This window comes from Hemiscyllium ocellatum, chromosome 31 (assembly GCF_020745735.1).
Source record: "Hemiscyllium ocellatum isolate sHemOce1 chromosome 31, sHemOce1.pat.X.cur, whole genome shotgun sequence".
NCBI lineage: Eukaryota > Metazoa > Chordata > Chondrichthyes > Orectolobiformes > Hemiscylliidae > Hemiscyllium > Hemiscyllium ocellatum.
In genome coordinates, this window is record NC_083431.1 from 14,976,511 (window position 1) to 15,001,791 (window position 25,281).

Genomic DNA, 25,281 nt, shown 5'->3' on the forward strand with positions numbered 1-25,281 from the left:
CAGTTAGATGAAGTTTTACACTGGACCGAACATTATGGATTCTGGATGGGTACATGAATAGGAAGGGTTTAGATGGATAGGGGCCAAATGCTGGAAATGGGATAGATCAGTTTAGGATGTCTTGTCAGCATGGATGAGTTGGACCGAAGGGTCTGTTTCCATGCCTTATGATTCTATGATTCTATTCCATTCAAGGAAGTACCTAACATAATGCTGAGTGAATAGATTACCTTCCCAGTTCCAACAATCATCAAGGATGATAGGCAATAGAACACAGTGTATACTTCATATATTTATATTAAATGGTAAATGGCAGATCAATTGTAACTGCACCAAAAGAGGAGGGAGCTGGCTGAAAATAAAATTGAGGGTCTACCTCAATATATTTTCAGAACACATTTTAATGTAATTCCAGTAGCTGCAGGGAGTACGGTGAATAGCTCAGAGTTCAATTTACCAGACCTGCCTTTTAACCAGATTGCACACGAATAAAGCCAACTGCTGGAATTGACCAACGAATCAGGACCAGCCAGGGGTTTTGAGTCCATTTACCGTAAATGCCATCTTTATTCCCTGTTGGCGCTAAATGGGCAGACATTGTTTAACAGTTGCTTCACTTTGCTTTTAAGATTCTGATTGACTGCTGGCTCTCAATGCTGCTACAAATAAAGATTACAGGGACAGTGGACACATTTGCTGCTGCATCTTCAAATACACAGAGAGGTTTATGTCAGTAATATCACTGATTCTTGAGGAACTGTAGTTCTTTATAAACACAGCTTCCTACATGCTACATGATCCAAATGAGAAATTCCAATGCACTGGTGCGAGTTCGCTGCCTGAGTTGGCATTTATGGATATGTTAAGAATTCAAGTCCATTGGTAAAAATCCTTCCCAAACTGGGAACAATAAGGAGAGAAATGAATGATATTGGGAGTTTGTATGTGAGAATCATTGGTGTTTATTGTCTGCCCTTATCGGCATCGGAAGGTGGGGGTGAGCTGCTTTCCTGCATTGTTTGCGTGGGAATTTCTGAGGCCAGTTAAGAGTTAACCGTGTTGCAGTGGCCAGGCAGAGAGCAAATTTCCTTTCCTATAGGATGTTAGTAAATTATTTGGGATTTTATGATAATCCAGTAGTTTAATGGTTGCTATTATTCATACTAGCTTTCTTTTTTTAAAAAAAATTGAACTATTTGTATTTAACTTGGGGGAATGTGAACTTGTGAGTGGGAACATTTGGATGGTGCTACTTGAATTATCCCCAAGGAATGATTCCCCGTTAATATGGATTGCCCTACAGCTCTTTAATGTTTGACAGGGCTTTAACTGGTTCAGGGTGAGATTTCTATCCCCGTCTGGAGTCAAGGAGGGGACAAGTATGATCTTGGGATGGTGCCTCTAACAAGCACAGGGTGGGGGGTATCTGGTTCCCAAAGAAGGTCTCCCCTCTCATTTGCCTGACATCAGCTTGCCTGGTCAAAGCTGCTGGACATTCTCAGTTTACTAGAACATTGCCAGGGCTGGAGAACAGTAGCTCTGAGAAGAGATTGGAGAGGTTGGGATCATGTTCCTTGGAACAGAGAAAGCTGAGGGGTAGAGCTAGAGTAGACAGGAGCAACTTGTTTCCCTTGGCAGAGAGTTCAAAGACCAGGGGTCACAGATTCAAGTGAAGTGGCAGATGGATGCGAGGACATGAGGAAAAGCTTATTTACGCAGAGGGTGTTGGGTGTCTGGAATTCGCTGCCTGGGTTGGTGGTGGAGGTAGAGACCCGAAACACTTTGAAAAGGTACCTGGATCTGCACCTTAAGTGCAGCATGCTGCGGGGCTATGGGCCGTGTACAGGAAGATGGGATTAGAGAGGGCACTTTTGGGCGAGTGTGGACAAGATGGGTGGAATGGCCCTTTCCGTGCAGTATCATTTCCATGATTCTAGGGTTTGACACGTTGCAATGAGTAAACATGCTATCAATTGGCCGGTTTGCTGGAAAGTTTTTTTACTCATTTGCAAAAGCTACAAACACCATAGGAACAAGAGTAGGCCATTCAGCCCCTCGAACCTTTTCAGCCATTCAACAAGATCATGGTTCATCCATGGCCTAACTCCATATACCTGCATTTGGCCAATATCTATCAATACCTTTGCATAAGAAAAGAGGTTATCTATCTCAGATTTAAAATTAACAACAATGGCATCAACTGCCATTTGTGGAAAGATGGTCCAAAGCTCTACCACCCTTTTGTGTGTGGAATTGCTTCCTGACATCTCTCCTGCACAGTCTGGCCTTAATTTTCAGACTGTGTCCCCTAGTTGTAGAATTCCCAATGAGTGGAACCAGTCTGTGTTTATCTACCCTGTCTTTGCCTGGTATTACTGCTAATACATTATTACTTATGTTCTGTTATGAAGTATCTTGCAATTTTGTGATGATCCCATCATGCTACCTCCATCCAGAGCATGAAATATCCAGGTGACTTCATCAGGACAACTCATATCCTGGGTTCTATCCATGGTTCATGCTCAGCGACGTTGGTAATGAGTACATTTTATGGACGCAAAGTGAATACAAGATCAGGTTTGGTTGTGGTGCCTCCTTATAGTCAATGGGTCCAATGATGGCTACTGATGGAGGAACCCCTGCCACACCCGATCACTGTGGTCCAAGGGGAGGACATTGACCACTTCCAATACCTCGGAAGTGTCCTGTCAGTTAAAGCAGCTATTGATGAAGAGAAAGAGCAACTTCGCCAGTGTGCTGGTGGACACTCCACCCACCTGAGGTAAAGGGTGTTGAAGGACATCAATATCAGATCTGAAACTGGCAACATTGTTTTTCAGAGCTGTGGTGGTTCCCACCCTCCGATTCGGCTCTGAGATGTTGACTGTCTACAGCAGACACCTCAAGGTAGCGGAGCAGTCCCACCAGTGCTGTCTCCGCATGATCCTGCAAATCCACTGGGAAGACAGATGTACCAACACCAGCATCCTCGATGGGGCTGACAGCCCCAGCATCAAGGCACTGATCCCCACCCCTTGACCAGCCATGATGGGCTGGGCACATCATCTGAATGACCAACACGGGATTCCCCAAGTAGGTGCTTTACTCCCAGCTCCGAAATGGCAGGCGAGCCCCAGGTGGACAAATGAAGTGCCTCAGGGATACCCTCAAAGCCCCACTGGGCAAAGTGGAGCATTACCACAGACGCCTGGGAATCATTGGCCCAAGACAATCCAAAATGGAGGAGAAGCATACAGGAAGGCATCAAGCTCCTGAACACTAGACATCAGGAAGAAATGGAAGCCAGGCAGATACAGTGTGAGGAGCGCGGTGCCACACCAACGCCCCACCCACCCTTCCCATGACCACCTTCTGCCCCAGAGCCTGCAATAACTGTACTGGTCTTTACAGCCACCTACAGACTCATCCAGAGGGTGGAAAAGAGTCATCCTCATCTGTGAGGGACCATCAATGACTAGTCCTTTACTTTTTTTTCACCCCAGCACCCATGTTGTGTGTGTATGTGCAGGTGTAAGACACAGTGAAAGACAACAGGTGTACAAATCTTTATTCAGTTTCCACCACCAGGAAGAAAGGAAACACCCAAGTGGCCAGTGACAAGCAATGTACTTCTCATCAAAGGGCAATGCTACATGATCAAACAGTGAAGGGAAGGGTAGGGATTAAACCAAAATAGAGTTGGAGGGGGGAATGATGCACTTCACACCCTGCGGTGCCCACCTCTCCCTGAAAGTCTCAAGGGACTAGTCCTTCATATTCAGTAGGTCCAATAATGGCTACCAGACTCACATTTTGGCCACTTTATTAAGGCAATTAAAGGGTGTTGCTACTTGTGGAACAATAGTCTAGCATAAGTGTGTAGAGAAATGGGTGGAACAAATATGTTCGAGTCTCACCATTTGCATGTCCACTTACCGTGCAAAATATGCTATAGATCTTTTTGCACACTAAGTCTAATCTTTGCTTACATCTAGTTTTAAATAGAAAGAAACATTAAGGAAATACTATTTGGAGTAGAAAATGCACACTGTGCATACGCATTTTGTCACATTCACCATTTGTATGAAAATCACCACTTACAAGGTTTTTTTGGGAATGTATTCCCTTTGAATGGCCACACTCTAACATAATCTGTATCGATTGGACAGACTCTCTCCAGTCTTGAGAAAGAAACACTGGTAGAGGTTTATAAACTCATGAAAGGGGAAACAAAAACGTAGAGCCATAAAAAGAAATAGTGACTATTAAATCCAACTGGAAATTCAGGAATGGGTAGAATGAAGAATGTGATACCTCAAGGAGTATTTGAGGGAAGATAGCATAAATCCATTCAAGGGGAAGATAGATAAATACCCGAGGGAGATGGCAATAGAAGGTTATGATAAGTGGATTAGGCAAAGAAAGGTGAGAGGATAGTTGTGTAACTTAGCACTAGCAGAGACCTGTAGGACTCAATAGCTTGTTCTGAGCTGTACATTCAAATTGATGTCTAGTGCTCAGCTTGAGTAGAAGTGCCGCAGCAATAATGGCCAGAACACATTCAGTCAAGCCTGACCCAAGATTAAGATGAGTTGTTTTGAAAACTCTCATTGCATTCTGATCCATTTAGCAGAGGAATTAAATTAACCTGCTCTGTTTGATCTGCGTACCATTTAAAAGCTATTTAATTAAAATACATTACTGCATTATGCACGGTAGATAGATCCGGCAATATCACCGCATTAAATACATTGGCTAAAAAAGTATATCTGGGGCTTTGTTGGAATGCTCATCGGTTTACTGTAAGGACTTAAATCCACAACAGAAATTTGCATTTATATGCCCTCATAAGGATATGTGAGGACAGAATGATCAAAGTGGTCGGTTTTAAAGACCATCAAAAAGAAGGAGAGAAATCTAACGATGTGGAGAGGTTTTGGGAGTGAATGCTAGGGTTTAAGACTCATAAACCTGGCAGCTAATGGTGCAGCAATGATAATGGGGGGGCTTTAGAGGGTAGAATTGGAGGCGGCCAGGTATCCTGAAGGGGTGGAGAACTGAGCAGTTTCTGAGATAGGGAGCAGAAAGCCATGGAGGGATGTGAAGACACTTGTGATTTTTAAACTAAGGCATTGCTGAACAAGAGCCAATGTAGTTTAGCATTAACTGAATAGGACTCGGTACGGATTAGGTTAGGTAGCCGAGCTTTGAGTTCACTTCAGTTTACAGGTACTGGAGGAGGTTAACCAGAGGAGCTTTGAAGTCATGGGGTCTGGATGTAATAGCAGCAGATGTACTGAGGCAGGGGAAACCAACAAGAAGATAGGAAGATACAGCCAATCTCACTGATCAATTCTATTGCCTCAATGCCTCACAGTGCTAGGGATCTGGGTTCAATTCCCACCTTAGGTGACTGTCTGTGTGGAGTTTGCACATTCTACTCGTATCTGTGTGGGTTTCCTCTGGGTGCTCTGGTTTCCTCCCACAATCCAAAGATGTGCAGGTCAGGTGAATTGGCCATGCTAAATTGCCCATAGTGTTGGGTGCATTAGTCAGGAGTCAGTATAGGGTGGGGGAACTGGGTCTGGGTGGGTTATTCTTTGGAAGTTCACTGTGGACTTGTTAGGCTGAAGGGCTTGTTTCCATCTTGTAGGGAATCTAATCTAAGAGATACAAGCTCCATAATCTTCCACTCATCTGAACAAGATTGATCCAAAATTGCATTTCAAAACTGTGCAAGGCATGCGTTCTGCAGAATCATGATTAATGCATAAAGCAGCCATTCAGCCCATTGTATCCCTGCCAGCTCTCTATAAGAGCAAACTCGCCTCATTCCACCCTCTCATCTTTTCCCCTTAGCCTTGACAACAATTTCCCTCTGTTTTCATCACCTTCTCAATTCAGGTTACCAAAAATGCAAACTTTTCTTTATATTATTGCAATGATTCAATCCAAAGTTCACTTTCTGCCCTGAATGAAACAATGAGTCAAATTCTAACCCTGACACATTTAAGCAGAGAGACCTTACATCACAGCATCATACCTTTCTAATATTGATGTATTCGTCATTGACAGGATGGCTCCTTTCCACCATCTGCTACTCTGTGCTGACCTCAGTATTCGAACTGAGTAGCAAATGTTAACAGTAAGGGGAATAGTTTCCATTTAACGAGAATGTAATAGCTCAGAAACAAAAAGAGAACAGGTCCCCATGGAAGTTATAGTCAATCTTTATAAATAACCAGTAAGGCCTCAGCTGGAGTATTGTGTCTGATCCTGTACACTTCAGAATCAAGGAGGATGTCAAGACCTCAGAGAGGGAGCAGAGGGGAATTATGAGAAAGATACCACAGATTTGAGCACTTTAACAATGTCAAGACGAGAGATGGGATTGTGTCCTTTGGGAAAAGAAAGATTAAGATAGATTTTACGGAGGTGTTTGAAAATGCAGAAGTATATTGAAAGACCAGATTGGGAGAAATCGATTCCACTGGCAGAAGACGTGATAACCACTGGGCACAGTCCCAAACCAATCAGCAAAAGAAGGACAAAGGGATAAGCAGCTTTATTTAACTACAGAAGGGTGTTATGATCTGAATGGGTGGTGAGAGCAGATAGTAGAGTTCAAAAGGGAATTGTAGCTGTTGGGAAAAGGTCAAATTTGCAGGTTTATTAGGGAAACAATGTGTCATGGAGCTAATTGGGCAGCACTTTCTAAGTGCTGGTTCAAGTATGCTGAGCTGAATGGCCCCTTGTTGTGCTTTATGATTCTGTGAGCTGCATCTTGCGCAGTTCCCAGATGTGGGAAACAAGGCATCCCGGAGTCCCTGATGGAACACCCCGGCTGTGGGATACACGTTGATTATTAAGCCGGCAACAGTCTAAGGGTAGATCATACTTTTCAACTGGGGGAACGAAATCTTAGTACATTAACATGTCATGCTTAGCATTAATAAAATCATAGAGAATAGGAGCAGGAATAGGCCACTCAGCCCTTCAAACCTGCTCCACCATTCAATATTATCCTGGCTGATCATCCAGCTCAGTCTCCTGTTCCTGCTTGCTCCCCATAAGCTTCGATTCCTTTAATCCTAAGAACTATATCTAACCCCTTCTTGAAAACTTCGACGTTTTGGTCACAACCGCTTTCTAAGGCTGAGAATTTCACAGGCTCACTGCTATCTGGGTGAATCATAGAATTCTTTCAGTGTGGAAGCAGGCCATTAGGCTCATTGAGTCTGCACTGCCCCGCTGAAGAACATGCCCCCAGACTCATCCTCCTAGCCTATCCCATAACCCTGCATTTCCTACGGCCAATCCTCTTAATCAGCACATCTTTGGACTGTGAGAGGAAACCCATACAAACACAGGGAGAACATGCAAACTTCACACACACAGTTGCCCGAGGTTGGAACTGAACCCAGGTCCCTGGCACTTTGAGGCAGCAGTGCTAACCACTACTCATAAATTTTCTCAATTAAAATGCAAGTTCATCAGGTTAAACTGTACTGTTGGAATGAAGTGGGCAGCAAATGATTCATGACTAGCCCAAGGTGGTGAAAGGTGGTGAGCAGCAGGAGAACTGGTCTTCCTGGGATGTTAGGACTGAGTAGCAGTTGTTTTCCTGATATGGGGAGCTTATTTGAGTGGGGGAAGAGGAGGCATTACTGCATAGCAATCCAATAGTGGTAGTGAAAGGGGAACAGGGCAAAGCTGATTGGGAGAAGGATGGAGATGGGTGCCTTAAGAATCCTGTGGAAGACTGGAAGAGACAGCTGGACCACTCAAGGAAGGTCAGACAGTAGGTCACTCATGATCATGGGGAAATCAAAGGCTGATCAAGAAAGGTCAATGGGGAGGTCCTGAGGGTCAACAGCAACAAAGAGCAGGTTAAGGACGACAGATGGGGGCAGTTCCAGTGTGCTGGGTGCCTGACCAGTGGTGATGGGGAAGAAGCTGTCATGTGATAGATTATCGGTGAAGGCTGATGTGAGGATTGGCTAAGGGTCACCAAAAGTAGGGCAAAGGAAATGTAGCAACACACCAGACAGTTCTTATCTATCTCACTGCATACACACAATAGCTGCTTGGAAACAATGGATGTGAAAGGTTGTTGGGATTGACTGGAGTGTGAGACCGGCTAAGGTGGATTGTGTGAAGTGGAATACTGGCAGAAACTTAAACCAACCGGTTCTGCATTGTAATGACCTGTGACTCTTAGTTCAGCACAGCTTTGCTACAGAAGAGTAGATGCACGGAAAATGCTGGAAATGCTCAGGAGGTCAGAAGCACTTTTCATCAACCTTGTTCTTTGCGGAGTTTACACATTCTCCCTGTGTCTGTGTGGGTTTCCTCTGAGTGCCCTTTCACAGTCCAAGATGTGCAGGTTAGCTGGATTAGTAATGCTAAAGTACCCTAAGTGGAGAGGAATGTGCAGGCTAGTTGGAGTAGCTATGGGAAATGCAAGGTTACAGGGATGGGTGGGGGGTTGGTGTGTGGTTCTGGAAGGGATGCTCTTCAAAGGGACTCGATGGGCCAAATGGCTTGTTTCCCCACTACAGGGATTCTATGGTCCTTTATGATCAGAGCTGAGAAAAATTAGAAATGTGACAGATCTCAAATAAATGAAACAGGAGAGGTTGGGAAGAGGAGCAGAAGAGTCGTATTTGACATGAAATGTTAACTCTGTCTGTCTCTGTCTTCCTCTGTCTCTATTTCTGTCTCTCTTGATAAATTCTGCAAGAGGATTTCCAGATTTTCTGCTTTTATTTCAAATTTCCAGCTTCTGCAGCAATTCGCTTTGAACAAAGCGGATGGTCTGTGGTAAGGTGCCGGGCAGGAGAGATTAAATCACAGCAGAGTTCATGGTGTAAGGTTCTGTTGAAAGGGACTTCCTCAAGTTTCACAACATTCCTGTTTAACACACAACAGGGAAACATGTCTATCAGCTCCTCTGTTGGTTTCACCTGTTGTACCTTGGATTTTCCTTCAGTGATGGATTTTAACATTCTGAACTTCAGGTCAATGTAGCTTTGGAGAACTTTATCTCTCAAAAACAATAATGATGTTTTTTGAAAAAAAATGTAAATGTCTCAATTCTTTTCATATTAGAAATCGCACAGAAACATGCATTAAAAATATCGAACAGACCCTCTCACAGCATTCCCTCAGCATATATTAAACTCATCTTAAAATACAAGAGAATGGGAAAATTACACTGAAACATGCCTAGGAATAGAAGGAGGCCATTCAGGCCCTTGAGCCTGTCCCACCATTCAATGAGATCATGGCTAATCTGTGGCCCAACTGCATATACCTGCCTTTGACCCAAATCCATTTAAACCTTTGCTTAGCAAAAATGTGTCATTCTCAAATTTAAAATTAACAACTGATCCAGCATTCAAAGTCATTTGTGGGATAGAATTCAAAATTTCAAACCGATCACCCTTTGTGTGCAGGTGTTCTTCCTAACGGTCTGGCCCAAATTTTTAGGCAATGCCCATAGTTATAAAATTCCCTCAGCAATTTTGTAAATGCAGCTTTGACTGACCAGCTAAAGAATACCCACACTCAAGCCATGATGTGGAGGTGCCAGTGTTGGACTGAGGTGGACAAAGTCAGGATCGAAAAATGCGGTGGTGGAAGATCACAGCAGGTCAGGTAACATCTAAGGAGCAGGAGAATCGACGTTTCGGGCATAAGCCCTTCATCCAGGCATCCTCGGAAGAGGCTTGTATGAAGGGCTTATGCCTGAAATGTTGACTCTCCTGGTCCTCGGGTACTGTCTGACCTGCTGTGCTTTTCCAGCACCACACATTTCGACTCTGACTCTCCAGCAGGTGCAGTCCTCACTTTCTCCTGAACAAAGTCAGAAGTCACGTGACACCAGATTATATTCAATAGCTTTATATGAAATCGCAAGCTTTCAGAGCGCTGGTCCTTTGTCAATTTCCCTCGGATATTTTCTTTAGTGATAGTCAACACATTTATTTCCTCACCTCCTTTTGCCTCTTGATTTAGTATTTCTGGAATGCTATTAATGTCTTCTACCATCTGACTAATGCAAAGTATTTATTCAACCCCTCTGCCGGTTCCACGTTATTACTTCTCCAGCCTCATGATGTAAAGTGACGACATTCACTTTGGCCTCTCCCTTTATTTTTACATATTTAAAGGAACTTCCTGTCTGTTTTTACATTACTTGCTAGTTTATCCTCATCATTTATTTTCTTTTATTTTGGCCAACTTTTGCTGGCTTTTAAAATCTTTCCCAATCCTTGGGTTTATCACGAATCTCTGCCATGCTGTAAGTTTCATTTCTTTCCATTTGCCACTTTCCTCATTTTGCTTCGGGTTGGTTTATACCTTTTCTGGAATCCTTTTTTTATCACTGGGCTATATCTTTGTTATGAATATACATGCATTTGTCTTCGTGGCTACATCCTCCAATTTGATTCTCTCAGTCAACTTTTTTTCTCTTTCTCTTTATCGCTCTTTCTCTCTTTGACTTTCTTCCTCATTCTGTTGTTAAGCTCTCTGGAGTCCCTGGCCTTACAGATCACCAACCCATGTCTGCTCACACTCTATAGTGCTCAGGAACAACTGCTGCGCGGGATGGAAGTGTATCATTAGTCCTATTTATCTGATGTTGACAGAAATTTATTAACTTGCCAATGAATTAATCTGTTCCCTAATTTTCTTTGCCTGAATCATAAAGTGTTTTCACATCACATCAACACCAGGAACATTCTTTCAATATGGTGATGGGTGCCAGATAAACAAGACTGCATTGCTTGAGATCATAGCAGTTTATTTTAAAGAAAGAATATTGTGATTTTTTTTTGACATACTGAAAAAGCAAATAGCTCCTCCATCACATCTGTCATTTTAAACTATTTCTGCGTTTTATTAGAGGGCTCACAATCATTGTATTTACATAAATTCTGTCACAATGACAGTATTTGCGTTCTCAGAAACATATTCCTTCAACTATTTATTCTCCATCCACCTACACTACATCCCTCGCCTCACTTTGCTTTTACCACCGAGGTTATAACCATAACTCATTTAAACACATCTCTACACAGAGATTTAAAACACAAAGGTATAAATGCCATGCTTTGACAGAACAAAACTCTGGTTAGTTCACATCTGCAGTGCAGTGAGTAGCTCTGGACAACACACCTTGGAAAAGACACATTGGCCTTGGAAGGAGAGTAGTGTCAAATTAGTAGAAAGAATGGTTGGCACGGTGGTAACCACTGCCACCTCACAGCACTAGGGATCTAGGTTCAGTTCTAATCTCAGACAAATGTCTGTGTCGAGTTTGCATATTCTTATTCTCTGTGTCTCCATTAGCTTATTCCATATGCTATGGCTTCCTCGCAGTTCAACGATGTGCAGGTTAGATGGATTGGCCTTGCTTAAATTGTCCATAGTGTGCAGGCTAGATGAATTAGCCATGGGAAATGCAAGGCTGTGGGGGTGTAGTTGGGATGCACGTCTCAGGGTGAGTGCAAACTTGATGGGCTGAATAGCCATTTTCTACACTGTAGGGATTTGATATGAACCTGGTCTCTGAGGAAAAACTTTGCAACCTAGGGTTATATTCCCTCAAATTTAGGTCAAGGGCTTTAAGTTTTAAAGATTTAAGCAGAAGGGATAGGGTAGGTAGAGAGAAGAAAAGGTAGGAAGTTTAGAACTAAAAGATGAAGACTAAAAATGATACCCAAAGTTTTCAGGAGTGTACTTCGGGAATCACAAGGTTAATTGTAAATTTCAAACCTGAGGTCAATAGATTTTAGTTATCCAAATGCATCGAGGGACATTGGGTAAAGGTAGGTGAATAGGTTTAGATGTTAGATCAATCGTGATCTCATTGCATGGTGGAGCATGCAATTTACTCATTGCATTTGAGTAAATGGCCTATTCCCATTCCTATGTCCCTGTGATTTAGTAGAGGTATTCCTTTGCGTTTGTATGGGCACTGATAAGAAAAGTACCCGCTATTACAGGCCATCCCTTACTATCCCATCCCTGCCTTTTTGGTCAGATTTTGGTGAAAATGAAGCCCCCCACAACCTGGCAGACAGGCCACACAGTTTTCCCACTTCTCTCATCTGGTGGGGAGGCATACCTGTGGCATAGAATTACATGAAATATTCAGTTCAAAGCTTTCTTCCTGCTTAACCTGATCCGGACCAAGAAGTAATGTTATAAATGAATGGTCTTCCTGTAACTTCATTAGATTAGATTCCCTACAGTGTGGAAACAGGTCCTTCAGCCCAACAAGTCCACATCGACCCTCTGAAGAGTAACCCACCCCAGACCCATTTCCCTCTTGACTAACACTCCTAACAGTATGGGCAATTTATCATGGCCAATTCACCTGCCCGGCACATCTTTGGACTGTGGGAGGAAACCCATGCAGACATGGGGAAAATGTGCAAAATCCACACAAACAGTCACTGAGACTGGAATCGAATCTGGGACAAAGGACAATTATATAAGTATCATTACAGATGACAGTGAGGGACAAGATATCATTGTTGGATGTTATACGGGTAGTTCTTCTACAACATTATAGAAAAATTGCGCTTTAGAAACAGCACTTAAATTGTTGACAAAGTAATCGCGTTACAGCTATCACACGTTTTAAAAGTTAACGCTTTAGAGACAATGTTCCCAATTTGTCAATCGCCTTACATGAATTTGCGTTAATGAAATGCACATTATAGCAGAACAACCTGCACAATACATTCAGTTGGAGTGATTGACAATCACCTCTCCTTAAGCTGAATTAGAATTAGATTTTTCTTACCACATGTACTCAAATACAAGCATACAGGAGTACAGAGAAAAGTGCTCAGAGTCACCATCCTCCAGTGTCATCTTGGTTACAATAGTACATAGGTGACCTTAATATGAGGATACTACTGGGTGGAGAAATTTGCCTCTAATATCCCTGCTCCTTCCTACTTCTAATATCTAGGCCCATTGACTTCCCCCAGTGAAATAACTCCACACAGTCCAGTATCCTGTCACCAAGTCACCCTTTATTTACATGTGCACTCTACACTGGCTATGACCAGCCAGCTCCGAAATGTAGTTGCACCAAATTGACCAACCTTATGTCAACACTCTGTGCTCCTATTCCATTGCTGTTGGCTGTTCCTGATCATCTGATGGCTACAGCCACCGAGTGGATGACATATTTGAAAACTGTGACTGTAAATCCCCATTTTTTTGATGCTGAACTATTAATATTTAATGTTTAAAGTAGACTTTAAATTATTTCAGCCCTCGGCAAGTCATTTCAAAATTTCACAGTAAGTTTGTTTTATCCCACTTAAAATTAGCTATACATTAACAAAATAACCTCTGGCAGGTGACTAACCCAGAATTGTTGGCCAAACCCTGCTTTTTTCCAAACATAATGCAGCTAACAATGAAGTGGTATCTTTTGGTTATTTGACATTGTAACATTCTGCAGAGTTGAACCAACTCAAAAGCTAGACAAGGTTTTCAGTACCTACAAATATTTCGTTCAACAAAAATTTGATCAGTAGGCATTTTAGTTACACAAAACTCAAAATTAGGGCATGAGAAAATAGACAGATGGTGGTTTCTATCCAATAACAGCAATCCCCTATTTATATCTGTCAGCTAGGGCCCCCTTTTGGTTAATAACTGCAATCAAGGATCTTGTAATTAATAAGATCAACCTGGTTCCAATCACTACACTCACCTTCACTGAGTGACTTTGAGAGAAACATAGGCTGACACTTCAACGCAGTACAGAGACATCACCGCTATATAGAGACTACTGAAGTGTTGGAAATGCCATCCTTCAGATGAGGCATTAAAGTAAAACCCCACCTGCCATCTCAAGGAGCATTAGAAGTTAATTGGTACTAGTTTAAAGAAGGGTAAGGGAGTTTTTCCCTGTATCATGGTCAACAGACATCCCTCAGATTTTTTTGTTGAATTCAAATTTCACTATCTACCTAGGGGAGAATTTGAACACATATTTCCAGAGGATTAGCCTGGGATCATGGATTAGTAACTCAGTGACAGTACAACTATGCCAATGCCACTGCAACCTTTAACCCACAACCAATCCCAATAATAAACAGATCACCTCGTCATTATCACATTGCTTGTCGGAGCTTGCTATGTGTAAATTGGCTGCCTATTTTTCAAGGTTACAGCAGTTACGACGCTTCAGAAGAAATGAATTGCCGAGATGAATCTTCACTGATGATAAAATACTGTGTGATGTCTTGAGATTTTTAAAGGCAGCGTCTCTGTCTTTCTCTATTGGAGCCTGATGGGAATTCTCCTACTTCAATTTATTTTGGCTGGGGTGTAGTATTTCCAGGTGAAAGGCCGACAAGTGACCCTTTTGCAAATGGGTCATCCGCCCTTGTCCCTGCTGAGAAACTGGAATTTCAAGTATCTTCAGGAGACACTGAGCAGGTGAATACCTGCACCTGGTGTTTTTACAATCCTCAGCGGAGCTGCTGCTCGTTCAATGAGCCTGAACTATTACTCGTTTTATTTTTAAAAGCTGTGGTGGGTCTTTGGGTCCACCAACAAACATAGTCCATACAGGTTCACAAGGAGCCTTATCCTCAGACAGGGTGCAATGTTTCAAAAGTGTGGGTCAGAAATGTGACTGTACCGAATTGACCAACCTCTTATGTCAACACTCCCTGTTATACACCAGGTTATAGTTTAACAGGTTGATTTGAAATCACAAGCTTTCGGAGCACTGTTCCTTCATCAGGTGAAGTAACTTCACAGCCACTGCATTAGGGCTAATTTGACTGTTCCTGATCTTCTGATAGCTACAGCCACTGAGTGGAGGCTGTATTTGCAAAGCTGATGTGGTATTGACTCTCTCGGACATATTAGGTTGTTAAGGGGAAGGGCATGTTCGTGTCCCTCAAGTGAGGGATGTCCGTGCTGAGAAATGTAATCATTTTGACTTATCGTTAAATATTTCCAGTTCAGACATAACAGAAGGAATGGTTCCTGAGCATTATGGCTACAATGCAGCTTAAATCCATCTTCACAAGACCAGCAGTGTGGTATTATCTTTCCTCGCAATACTCAGTCTTATAGTATTTTTTATTGCCACTATTAATCAAATGCATGTTAATGCCAAATTATAGGCACTGTGCGTTGTGAACACATCTCATTAAGAGCTGAGATGAATCGTTATCATTGCAGTGAACATAAAAAAATGCCTACAATAGAGCAGGCTTTAAAATGAAAAACATAATTTTGACTTATTTCAGTATAAGCCTCTCATGTGCAATCAGAAATTTCTATTAGCCAAAACAGATATTCTGAAGAACGTCCAAATGAATCCGACATATTCACAGGGGACTTTCTGATCATTGGTGACAGAAACCCCTTCTTTAATAAGGCAATCAAGCTACATCTTTCAAATCATGGAAGGCTCATGTTCTATGCTGTCTGTAGCATGTCCTAGTAATCAGCGCCACATTAAAAACATCAGTAGCTGCTATTAATGTCATAGTGTGTTAAGGAGCTTTGGGGAATGTCATCAAGAATCTATTGTGTACTCCCAAAACTCACAGCTCATAAATGGCATCAAATTCACAACAAAAAGTAAAACTCCACATGACAAATTTTTAACTGACTTACAGGGTGAAACACTAACGCCGTGAATCAGGCGATTTCTATAACGATCAGCCATTCTGCAATGTCAGTTTTGCACCTGATTAGCAACTGAAAGTGAAAGACCACAATAAATATCAGGGAATAGACAGTGACATTCAGACTGCGGGAATAGCTTTCAGTGAGTTACTGCATAAGGAAATTGGGTGTGAGGATCTACATGCCTGATTGATGGTTCTGACCATTGAGACAAATTAACTTTTATGTATTAACATAACACCTGCCAGTTATTAAAGGGTAAGGTTAAGATCATAATCTTTCTTTTTGGATAATCAAGCTATTGAGTGAACTGTTGGAACTGGGATCCCATTCCTGTTGGTTAGTCATAGTATGAATCATGACCTTGGACAGTCCATTCTTTGAACTTGCCCAACTATTGAAGTCAGAAGTCACATGACACCAGGTTATAGTTCAACAGGTTGATTTGAAATCACAAGCTTTCGGAGCACTGTTCCTTCGTCAGGTGAAGTAACTTCACAGCCACTGCATTAGGGCTAATACTATCTGTTTTCAAAAATCAATCTCTATTGATGAAAAATATTAAACCTTAGCACTGTGTCAGAAAATGCTGGAAATCACAGCGAGTCGAGCAGCATCCATGGTGAGAGCAAGCTAAACTTTTGAGTCTAGATGACTCTTCATCAAGGCTGACGTGAAGTGTGGAGGGACCAGCATTTATGGGTTAATTGTTTGCTCCCAGCTCTTGGTTGAATTCCTGTCAACCACAAAGATGTCAAGAGGTGATAAGCAGAGATCTTGGTCAGAGTACAATCAGCAGGTCAGGCAGCATCCAAGGAGCAGGAGAGTCAACGTTTCGGGCTCATGCCTTGGATGCTGCCTGACCTGCTGCGCTTTTCCAGCAACACATTTTCAGCTCTGATCTCCAGCATCTGCAGTCCTCACTTTCTCCCAGAGAACAATCAGGACAGCCCCACTCTCTTAAACTGAACAGCCAATAAAAACAGAGCAGAAAGCAAGAGACTGGAATAAAACAAAGAACTGTGGATGCTGGGGATCTGAAACAAAATCAGGGACTGCTGATGAAACTCATCAGGTCTGGCAGCATCTGGGGGAAGAAAGCAGAGTTAACATTTCTAATCTGGTGACTAGCCTTCCCACAGATACTGCCAGACCTGCTGAGCTTCATCAGCAATTGCTATTTTTGTTTCAAAAAACAAGAGGCTCCTTTTCTTTTTGCCTCCCAGTGAGTTTGGCTATAATTATTATTCATGGTGCAACAGCACATACAAATACTTTGTCAGCTCACAATATCTGATGTAGAATTACCGAATATATGCTGCTGCCAAGTTAAATATTTCTTATAGATACATTGAAGCAGCTCCAGATTTCTTCCTAATTGAGTAGGCTTGGAGACGGCACGGTGGCTCAGTGGTTAGCACTGCTGCCTCACAGTGCCAGGGACCCGGGTTCAATTCTTGCCTCAGGCAACTGTCTGTGTGGAGTTTGCACATTCTCCCCGTGTTTGTGTGGGTTTTCTCCCACAGTCCAAAGATGTGCAGGTTAGGTGAACTGGCTATGCTAAATTGCCCGCAGTATTAGGTGGATTAGTCAGGGGTAAAATGTAGGGGAATGGGTCTGGGTGGGTTGCTCTCTGGAGGGCTGAAGGGCCTGTTTCCACACTGTAGGGAATCTAATCTAATTGGTTCTTCCTCAATACGATTCTTGGGAAAGGGGCAAAGGCTGAGCAAAGTCTTGTTTGGATAGTGGTTAATGATTCTTAAAAGTAATCTTGAAATATCATCTCCTTCCTTGTTCAATCAGCCGATATATACAGCAGTAATATTCAACACTGCAACTGATTTGATAATGGCTAGCTCACCCATAAATATACCATTACCCAAAACAAAGTGCCCTTCTCTTGAGTGGAGAGCTGATTTTCCACAATGTGTTTACACTATTTAAATTGAGCACACTGCCCATATTTGAAGTGCCCAAGGGAGTAGAATATACGTGACTACTCATCCTCTGTTATGTATATCCTTGCAAGTGTCAACACTTGAAAATGTGAAGCGTGTAGAACATAATCATCCTAAAGTGTTTTCCAGATTGCTACTCTGTAAACTATATTTAAATGACTGACAGAGGGGCTTTAAATCTCCAGTCAGTTGCGCCTGCAGTAAATGTATGGGCACTTTCTCCATGTTCCTGGTTTCCTGCACTTATTTAGGGGATTTAGTGTTGGACAGCACTAAACATTTCTGCACTTGTTGTCATTACTGAGTGTTCGTGAGTCAGGTATAGAGCAGGAAGAAGTTTTTCATTGATAGGGCGAAGAGCCAAGGTCTTTTTTCCCAGGGTGGGTGAGTCCAGAACTAGAAGCCATAGTTTTAAAGTGAGACAGGAAGGATTTAAAAGGGACATAATAGGCAACTTTTTCACACAGAGGGTGGTGCGTGTATGGAATGAGTTGCCAGAGGAGATAGTGGAGGCTGGTAGAATGATAACATTTAAAAGGCATCTGGATGGGTATATGAATAGGAAGGGTTTAGAGAGCTATGGGCTAAATGCTGGCAAATGGGACTAGATTCATTTAAGATATCAGTTTGACATGGATAAGTTGGACCGAGGCGTCTGTTTCCGTGCTGTAAAATTCTATGGGAAATACAAGTTTCAGTTTAAAGCCCACATTGTATGACTTGAGCAATTGAAAAGTATAAGAACAAAACAGAATCTAGTAATTAGACAACTTTGGTTTTCAAGACTGTCAGAGGAAGGAAAATCTGAAGACAATTTGGCAATCTGAAGCTTTAAAATCCTGCAAAAGAATATTCTGGAATAGGTGTCTAGTGAGTGTTTGAAAACTCTGAAAACAAGATTGGTTAAACAGATCATTTTTAAAATTTATTCTGATAAAGATAAGTAACACAGTGATTAGGTAGAGACAATGTAATAGATGGAGCATTCTTAAACAGTCAACATTTTTCATAACATGACTCAGGAAAGGCTTATTAAAATTAAAATTCACATGTATCATTTAACAGGAATGTAGCAGCGTGGATGATGAGTAATTGGAGACCTAGAATCAATGACGGTAAAATTAGTCCTCATAAGTAGTTTCTAGAAAATTGCCTGCCTCTTTATGCTGCACTTAATACTATTTTCCCAATGACTAAAGAACTTGTATTCATGTAATTCCCCATCAAATTCTTGACGTCTCAAAGCACTTCACATTCAAGCACCTTGCATATCTTTATAGAATCCTCCCTGTGCCCTCTAGCTTTGAAGTTTAAGAGCCCTTCTTTCAGCTTTTCCCTTTGTTATTGAAGGCAAGCTTGTTGTTCTCTCTGCTGTATCATGTCTCTTGGAGCTACCACACTTAGACATAACAAGGTGACTTGAATTTTGTAACCATCACTTCTCCCTCCTCAAGGCATCTCTCCTCAACGGCTGTGCTCATCTCGTGAAAGTGTCGACTAGTACAGGTATTTTATAAGTAATCTATTCAGGGATATTATGACACACCTCTGGAACAGGTGGGACTGGAACACAGACCTCCTGGCTCAGAGATAGGGACATCATCACTGCAGCACAAGACAGCACAGTTGGCTTATAGAAAGAAGGAACAATTGCTTATACCAGGTAATACATTTGGAGCAGTACATTCATAATCTTGGGGCCCAGACTCAAATCCTACCCTGATAACTTGGTGGAGTTTAAATTCAATCAAAAAATCTGGAATGTAAAGCTATTCTTAGTAAGCTACTATTGATTATTAATAGGAGTTAGAGTCAGCCTGATGATTTTTACACCATTGATTTGGAAAATAATCAATTTCAGGTATGTTTCGAGGCATAATTTGAACAATGTTAAGGTCTTGGGGAGTGTTGCTGAACAAAGAGAATTTGGATTGCAGGTTCATAGTTCCTTGAAAGTGGAGTCGCAGGTAGATAGGACAGTGAAGAAGGCGTTTGGTATGCTTTCCTTTATTGATCAATGCATTCATATCAGAGTTGGGAGGTCTGTTGAAGCTGTACAGGACATTGGCCTAGCCACTTTTGGGATACTGTGTTCAATTCTGATCTTCCTGCTATAGGAAAGATGTTGTGAAACTTGAAAGGGCTCAGAAAAGATTTATAAAGATGTTTGAGCTATCAGGCAGGCTGAGGAGTGACCTTATAGAGGTTTATAAAATCAAGAGGGGTATGGATAGGATGAGTTGCCAAGGTGTTTTGCCCAGGGTAGGGGAGTTCAAAACTAGATGGCATAAGTTTAAGGTGAGAGGGAAAAGATTTAGAAGGGACCTAAGGGGCAAATTTTCCACACTGACGGTGGTGCGTGTATGGAAAGAGCTACCAGAGAAGTGGTGGAGGCTGGTACAATTACAACATTTAAAAGGCATATGGAAGGGTATATGAATAGGAATGGTTTAGAGGGATATGGGCCAATTGCTGGCAAATGGGACTAGATTAATTTAGGATATCTGGTCGGCATGATGAGTTAGACGAAAGGCTCAGTTTCTATGTACATCTGTACGACTCTATGACTCTTTAACCTGATCATCGAGAAACTGATTAAGATATAACACAATGCTGGTTTATACTCAGCCACACTGTAGCCACTGGAAATTGATATTGGGCTGTTTGTGAAACCATCATTCCACACAACTGCCTGTGTTTCCCTCTTGATGAGTTAGATAAAATGAGTCCTATCCTGTGCCCTATCCTTTGATAACCTTGGTTAATTAAAAACTGCCAAAATCAGACTTGGGAATTTTAATTCACCCTCAGCATCTTTCTTGGGAGAGTATTCTTGATTTCCACTAACCCTCTGTGTGAGAAAAAGCTCCCTGCTTTAATTCCGAAATGACACAGTTCTAGTTTGAAGGTCATGCCCCTTAGTTCTGGATTTTGTTTCCTGATCAAATAGTTTTGCTATATTCACTCTCTCACACCTCTTAATCATTTTCAGTGCCTTGACTGAAACAACCTGTCAATCTTCTGAATACAATGGAATATAAAGTTTGCTAAGAAATAGGATGTCCATTTATTTTCTTTGGTCTTTCCTTAGATATGAGTTCTGCTGGCAAGGCCTGCAATTTTCACCCATTCCTGAGTTGCCTTGAATTAAATGGATTGTAATGCAATTTCGGTCAAGAGTTAAACACATTACTGTGTGCCTGGAGTCACATGTAGGCCAGACCAGGAAACTGGCAGATTTCCTTCCCTACAGAGCACCAGCAAACCAGATTTCAACAATTGGTGATAGGTGCACAGCCTCATTAGTTTTGGGATTGGTTAGCTCAGTTGGCTGGATGGAGGGTTTGTGATGCAGAGTGGCACCAACTGCGTGTGCTCAATTCTCACAGAGACTGAGGTTACCATGAAGCATTCTCTTTTTCAACCACTCCCCTCACCATGAGGCGTGGTGACCCTCAGGTTAAACCACCATCATCAGTCATCATTCTTTCTCTCTCTCTAATGAGAGGGCAGCTGCTCTGGTCTACTCAGAATAGAGTGACTTTACTTGCACTCAGCAACAAAAAAAGTGGAGATGCTGGAATCCAAAGTAGACAGGCAGGAGGCTGGAAGAACACAGCAAGTCAGGCAGCATCAGGAGGTGGAGAAGTCAACATTTTGGGTGTCTTGAAGAAGGGTTACACCCAAAATGTCAACATCTCTACCTCCTGATGCTGCCTGACTGCTGTGTTCTTCCAGGAGGAGAAAGTGAGGACTGCAGACGCTGGAGATCAGAGTCGAGAGTGTGATGCTGGAAAAGCACAGCAGGTCAGGTAGCATCTGAGGAGCAGGAGAATGGACGTTTCAGGCATAATTGACGTTTCTTGATGAAGGGCATATGCCCGAGACGTTGATTCTCCTGCTCCTCAGATGCTGCCTGACCTGCTGTGGTTTTTCAGCACTACACTCTCAACTGCTGGGTTCTTCCAGCCTCCTGCCGGTCTACTTTACCTTTACTTAGGCTCTTAGTATTCCAGATTTGGAATTTTCCAATCAACCTGTTCAGAGGTGTTATGCCATACACCCTCTGGGGCAGATGGGACTTGAACCCAACTCTCCTATCCCAGTGGTAGGGACACTACCACTGCACCACAAGAGCCACCTAATTCTATAGATTTATTTAATTTAAATACCATCAGCAGCTGAGGTGATGTTTAATTCTGAATCCCCTCAGCATTAGCCTGAGCCGCATTATTGGGCGAAAGTGAAGACTGCAGATGCTGGAGATCAGAGCCTAGATTAGAGTGGGGCTGGAAAAGTGCAACAGGTCAGGCAGCATCCAAGGAGCAGGAAAATCAACGTTTTGGGCAAAAGCCCTTCATCAGGAATGAGGCAGGGTGCCTCCGGGGTGGAGAGATAAATGGGAGGGGGGTGGCGCTAGGGAGAAGGTAGCCAAGTGTACAACAGGTGGATGGAGGTGGGGATGAAGGTGATAGGTCAGAGAGGAGGGTGGAGTGGATGGGGAGGAAGAAAAATTGACAGGTAGGACAGGTCATGAGGATGGTGCTGAGCTGGAAGGTTGGAACTGGGGTAAGGTGAGGGGAGTGGAAATGAGGAAATTGGTGAAGTCCACATTGATGCCCTGGGGTTCAAGTGTTCTGAGGTGGAAAATGAGGTGTTCTTCCTCCAGGCGTTGAGGGTGAGGAAGTGGCAGTGTAGGAGGCCCAGAACTTGCATGTCCTCGGCAGAGTGGGAGGGGAATTGAAATGTTCAGCCTTGGGGCGGTGGGGTTGATTGGCGCAGGTGTCCTGGAGATGGTCCCTAAAGCACTCTGTGAGAAGGCGTCCAGTCTCCCCAATGTAAAGGAGACCGCATCGGGAGCAACGGGTACAATAAATGACATTGGTGGATATGCAGGTGAAACTTTGATAGATGTGGAAGGCTCCTTTGGGGCCTTGGATGAAGGTGAGGGGCAAGGTATGGGTGTAGATTTTGCAATTCCTGCGGTGGCAGGGGAAGGTGCCAGGAGGGAAGGGTGGGTTGTTGGGGGGCATGGACCAGTTCAGCCACATTATTAGATTTAGATTGTTGATTCTGCTAATTGACCCTTCCTTTCCTTTCAGCTCAGACAAGGATTGTCAGCTATTGCACACCCCGCTTTCTCCCACAGCTAACTGGGAGAGCAATCAGGAATAAGGGCCGCGGCTGCCATTTTGAATCATTTCATATTCTAACAGGGCTGGACAGACTGGATGCAGGATGAAGTTTTCCCTGGTTTAGGAGTCAGAAAATAGGATAGACCATTTAAGAATGACCCGAGGAAAACTTTCTTCACTCAAAGGGTAGTGACCCTGTGGAATTCTCTACCACAGAAGGTCTTGGAGGTCAAGTCACTGATATATTCAAGAAAGAAATAGATGAATTGCTAGATTTTAAAGGTAGCAAGGGATATGGGGAGAGATTGGGAATAAGGCATTGTGATAGAGGCTCAGATGTGATCATATTAAATGGCAGAGCAGGCTGAAGAGCTGACTGACCTATTGCTGTTGTTGGTTTCTATGCTTCTATGTTCCTCTACCACCTCCTTCCCTGGCCTCAGTAAACAACATATATTCAGATATTCCGATCAGCATGGGACTGCATTCAGAGATTGCTATATATCCATTGTTCGCAATTGCCCAATCTCAGCTACTACCCACTGATTAGCGGAGTGTGGGGAGAGCAATGGCTGAGATTGTTGGTCAGCACAGTACTACCTCCCACCGCCAGGGACCCGGGTTCGATTCCAGCCTTATGTGACTGTGTGGAGTTTGCATAATCTCCCTGTGTCGGTATGGATTTCCCTCAGGTATTCCAGTTTCCTCCAAAGTTTGCAGGTTAGGTGGAGTAAATTACCCCGTTATGTCCTGGAATGTGTAGGTTAGGTGGATTAGCCATGGGAAATGTGGGATTATGGGGATTTGGTGGAATGAGCTTTGGATGGTCAGTGCAGACCCAAAGGGATTCTATGGCTTGAGATTTTGACTTCCCCTTATGTCTGTAAATTCCAAGAAACAAGTTTGTGATCTGCCAGTTCTGGATGGTTTAGTTCAGTGGGAAGTTACCCACTGAGATGTTGGGTGGACCTTATAAAACACAGAGCTTTTTTTGGTACCAAAATTGTCATGGGGTGCAATGAGGTTTCATTACTGGAAGATCTTCCAATACTTTGTATGGTTTTGAATTTGTGATTTGAACCCAGCTTGGTTTATCACTTACTGTCAGGATTCTCATTGCTCAGCCCAGTCAGTGCTTTTGGAAACCATTTATCATGTAAATTCAAAATAAATTAGCTCAATTTACGCAGGGTTTTAAAGAACAAAATTTAAAATTTAGCTTCGAGTCTAAATTGAAGAATGCTCATTGGAGAAATCAGATCTAGCAGTGTTGCAGTTAAAACCCCCAAATGAATTGGAATCCCAACAGTGTGGAAACAGGCCCTTCGGCCCAACAACACCGACCCTCCGAAGAGTAGCCAACCCAGACCTAATCCCCTGCATTTAACCCCTGACTAATGCACCCAATCTACACATCTCTGAACACTATGGGCAATTTAGCGTGGCCAATTCACCTAAGCTGCTCATCTTTGGATTGTGGGAGGAAACCGGAGCACCCGGAGGAGACCAATGCAGACGTGGGGAGAATGTTAAACCTAAAATTAGAAATTCTTTCCTGATACATCAAATGCACTTTCTCATTTACACTTGGAGCTTGTTAATTTTTGCCCTTGCTTGTTATAATCTCATAAGATCGGAAGGAATGCCTGAGATCTAATGGAATGAGGGAACAGGTGATAGATATATAAATGAAAGTTAATTTGGCATGAACTGGTTGTATAAATATGGGGAGCGAATATTCAGTGGGATGTGTGTGTTCTGGAGTATGTTTAACTAAATTAAATCTCTCATTAAAAGTGTAGAACTGGACTCTGTTTAAATAGTTATATTTTAGTGTATAACAATGTTCCTTCAATAATGAGCGCAATTATCACTGAAAACCCACACTTGACAGCTCAAATTTTTTGCAGTGATTTTCTTCGAACGAGTTCAGCTCTTCCTCTGATGTCTCTATCAGTGATAGCAGAGGGACCTAGGATGTTCTGTGAGGTTTTGCCATGTGCCTCACCTTGACAAAATGGTTGAAATAATAGACACCAGGTGGGAGGTGGTCCACCCATCACAGCGCCACCACACTCCATCCAATCAAACACATTATTGTTCAAGGCTTTGCTAATAGCACAGCGATTTTACCCGAGTACTGTTCACACATTACCCAGTTCTTGTTGAATTACATTGGTCTCCCGGTCTGACAATGCCTCAATTTTAAAATACTCATTTTTGTTTGTGAAAACCTTCATATATTAATTGCCGCCATCTTCATTATTTCCAAGATACCTGCACTTACCCAATTCTGATCTGTTGCAGAAACATAACTTTAATCATTCCCTGCTGTGCCTTTAGCTGCCAAAGCCATAGGGTCTGGGATTCGCCCCCTAAATGTATCTCCTTCCTAAAACCCACTTCCTTAACCAAGGCTTTGACCATCCAACCCAATATCTCCCTCTGAGGCTCGATTGTCAATGACACATTTAATGATAATGCTCTTGTGGGCATTTTGC

General features: G+C 42.7%; 1 protein-coding gene across 1 annotated transcript in view; it reads right to left on the minus strand.

Annotated features, from left to right (window-relative positions):
- Positions 1 to 25,281, minus strand: part of LOC132830490 (LHFPL tetraspan subfamily member 7 protein) — a 281,749-nt gene that overhangs the window by 104,759 nt on the left and 151,709 nt on the right. The gene's annotated exons all lie outside the window — the stretch shown is intronic.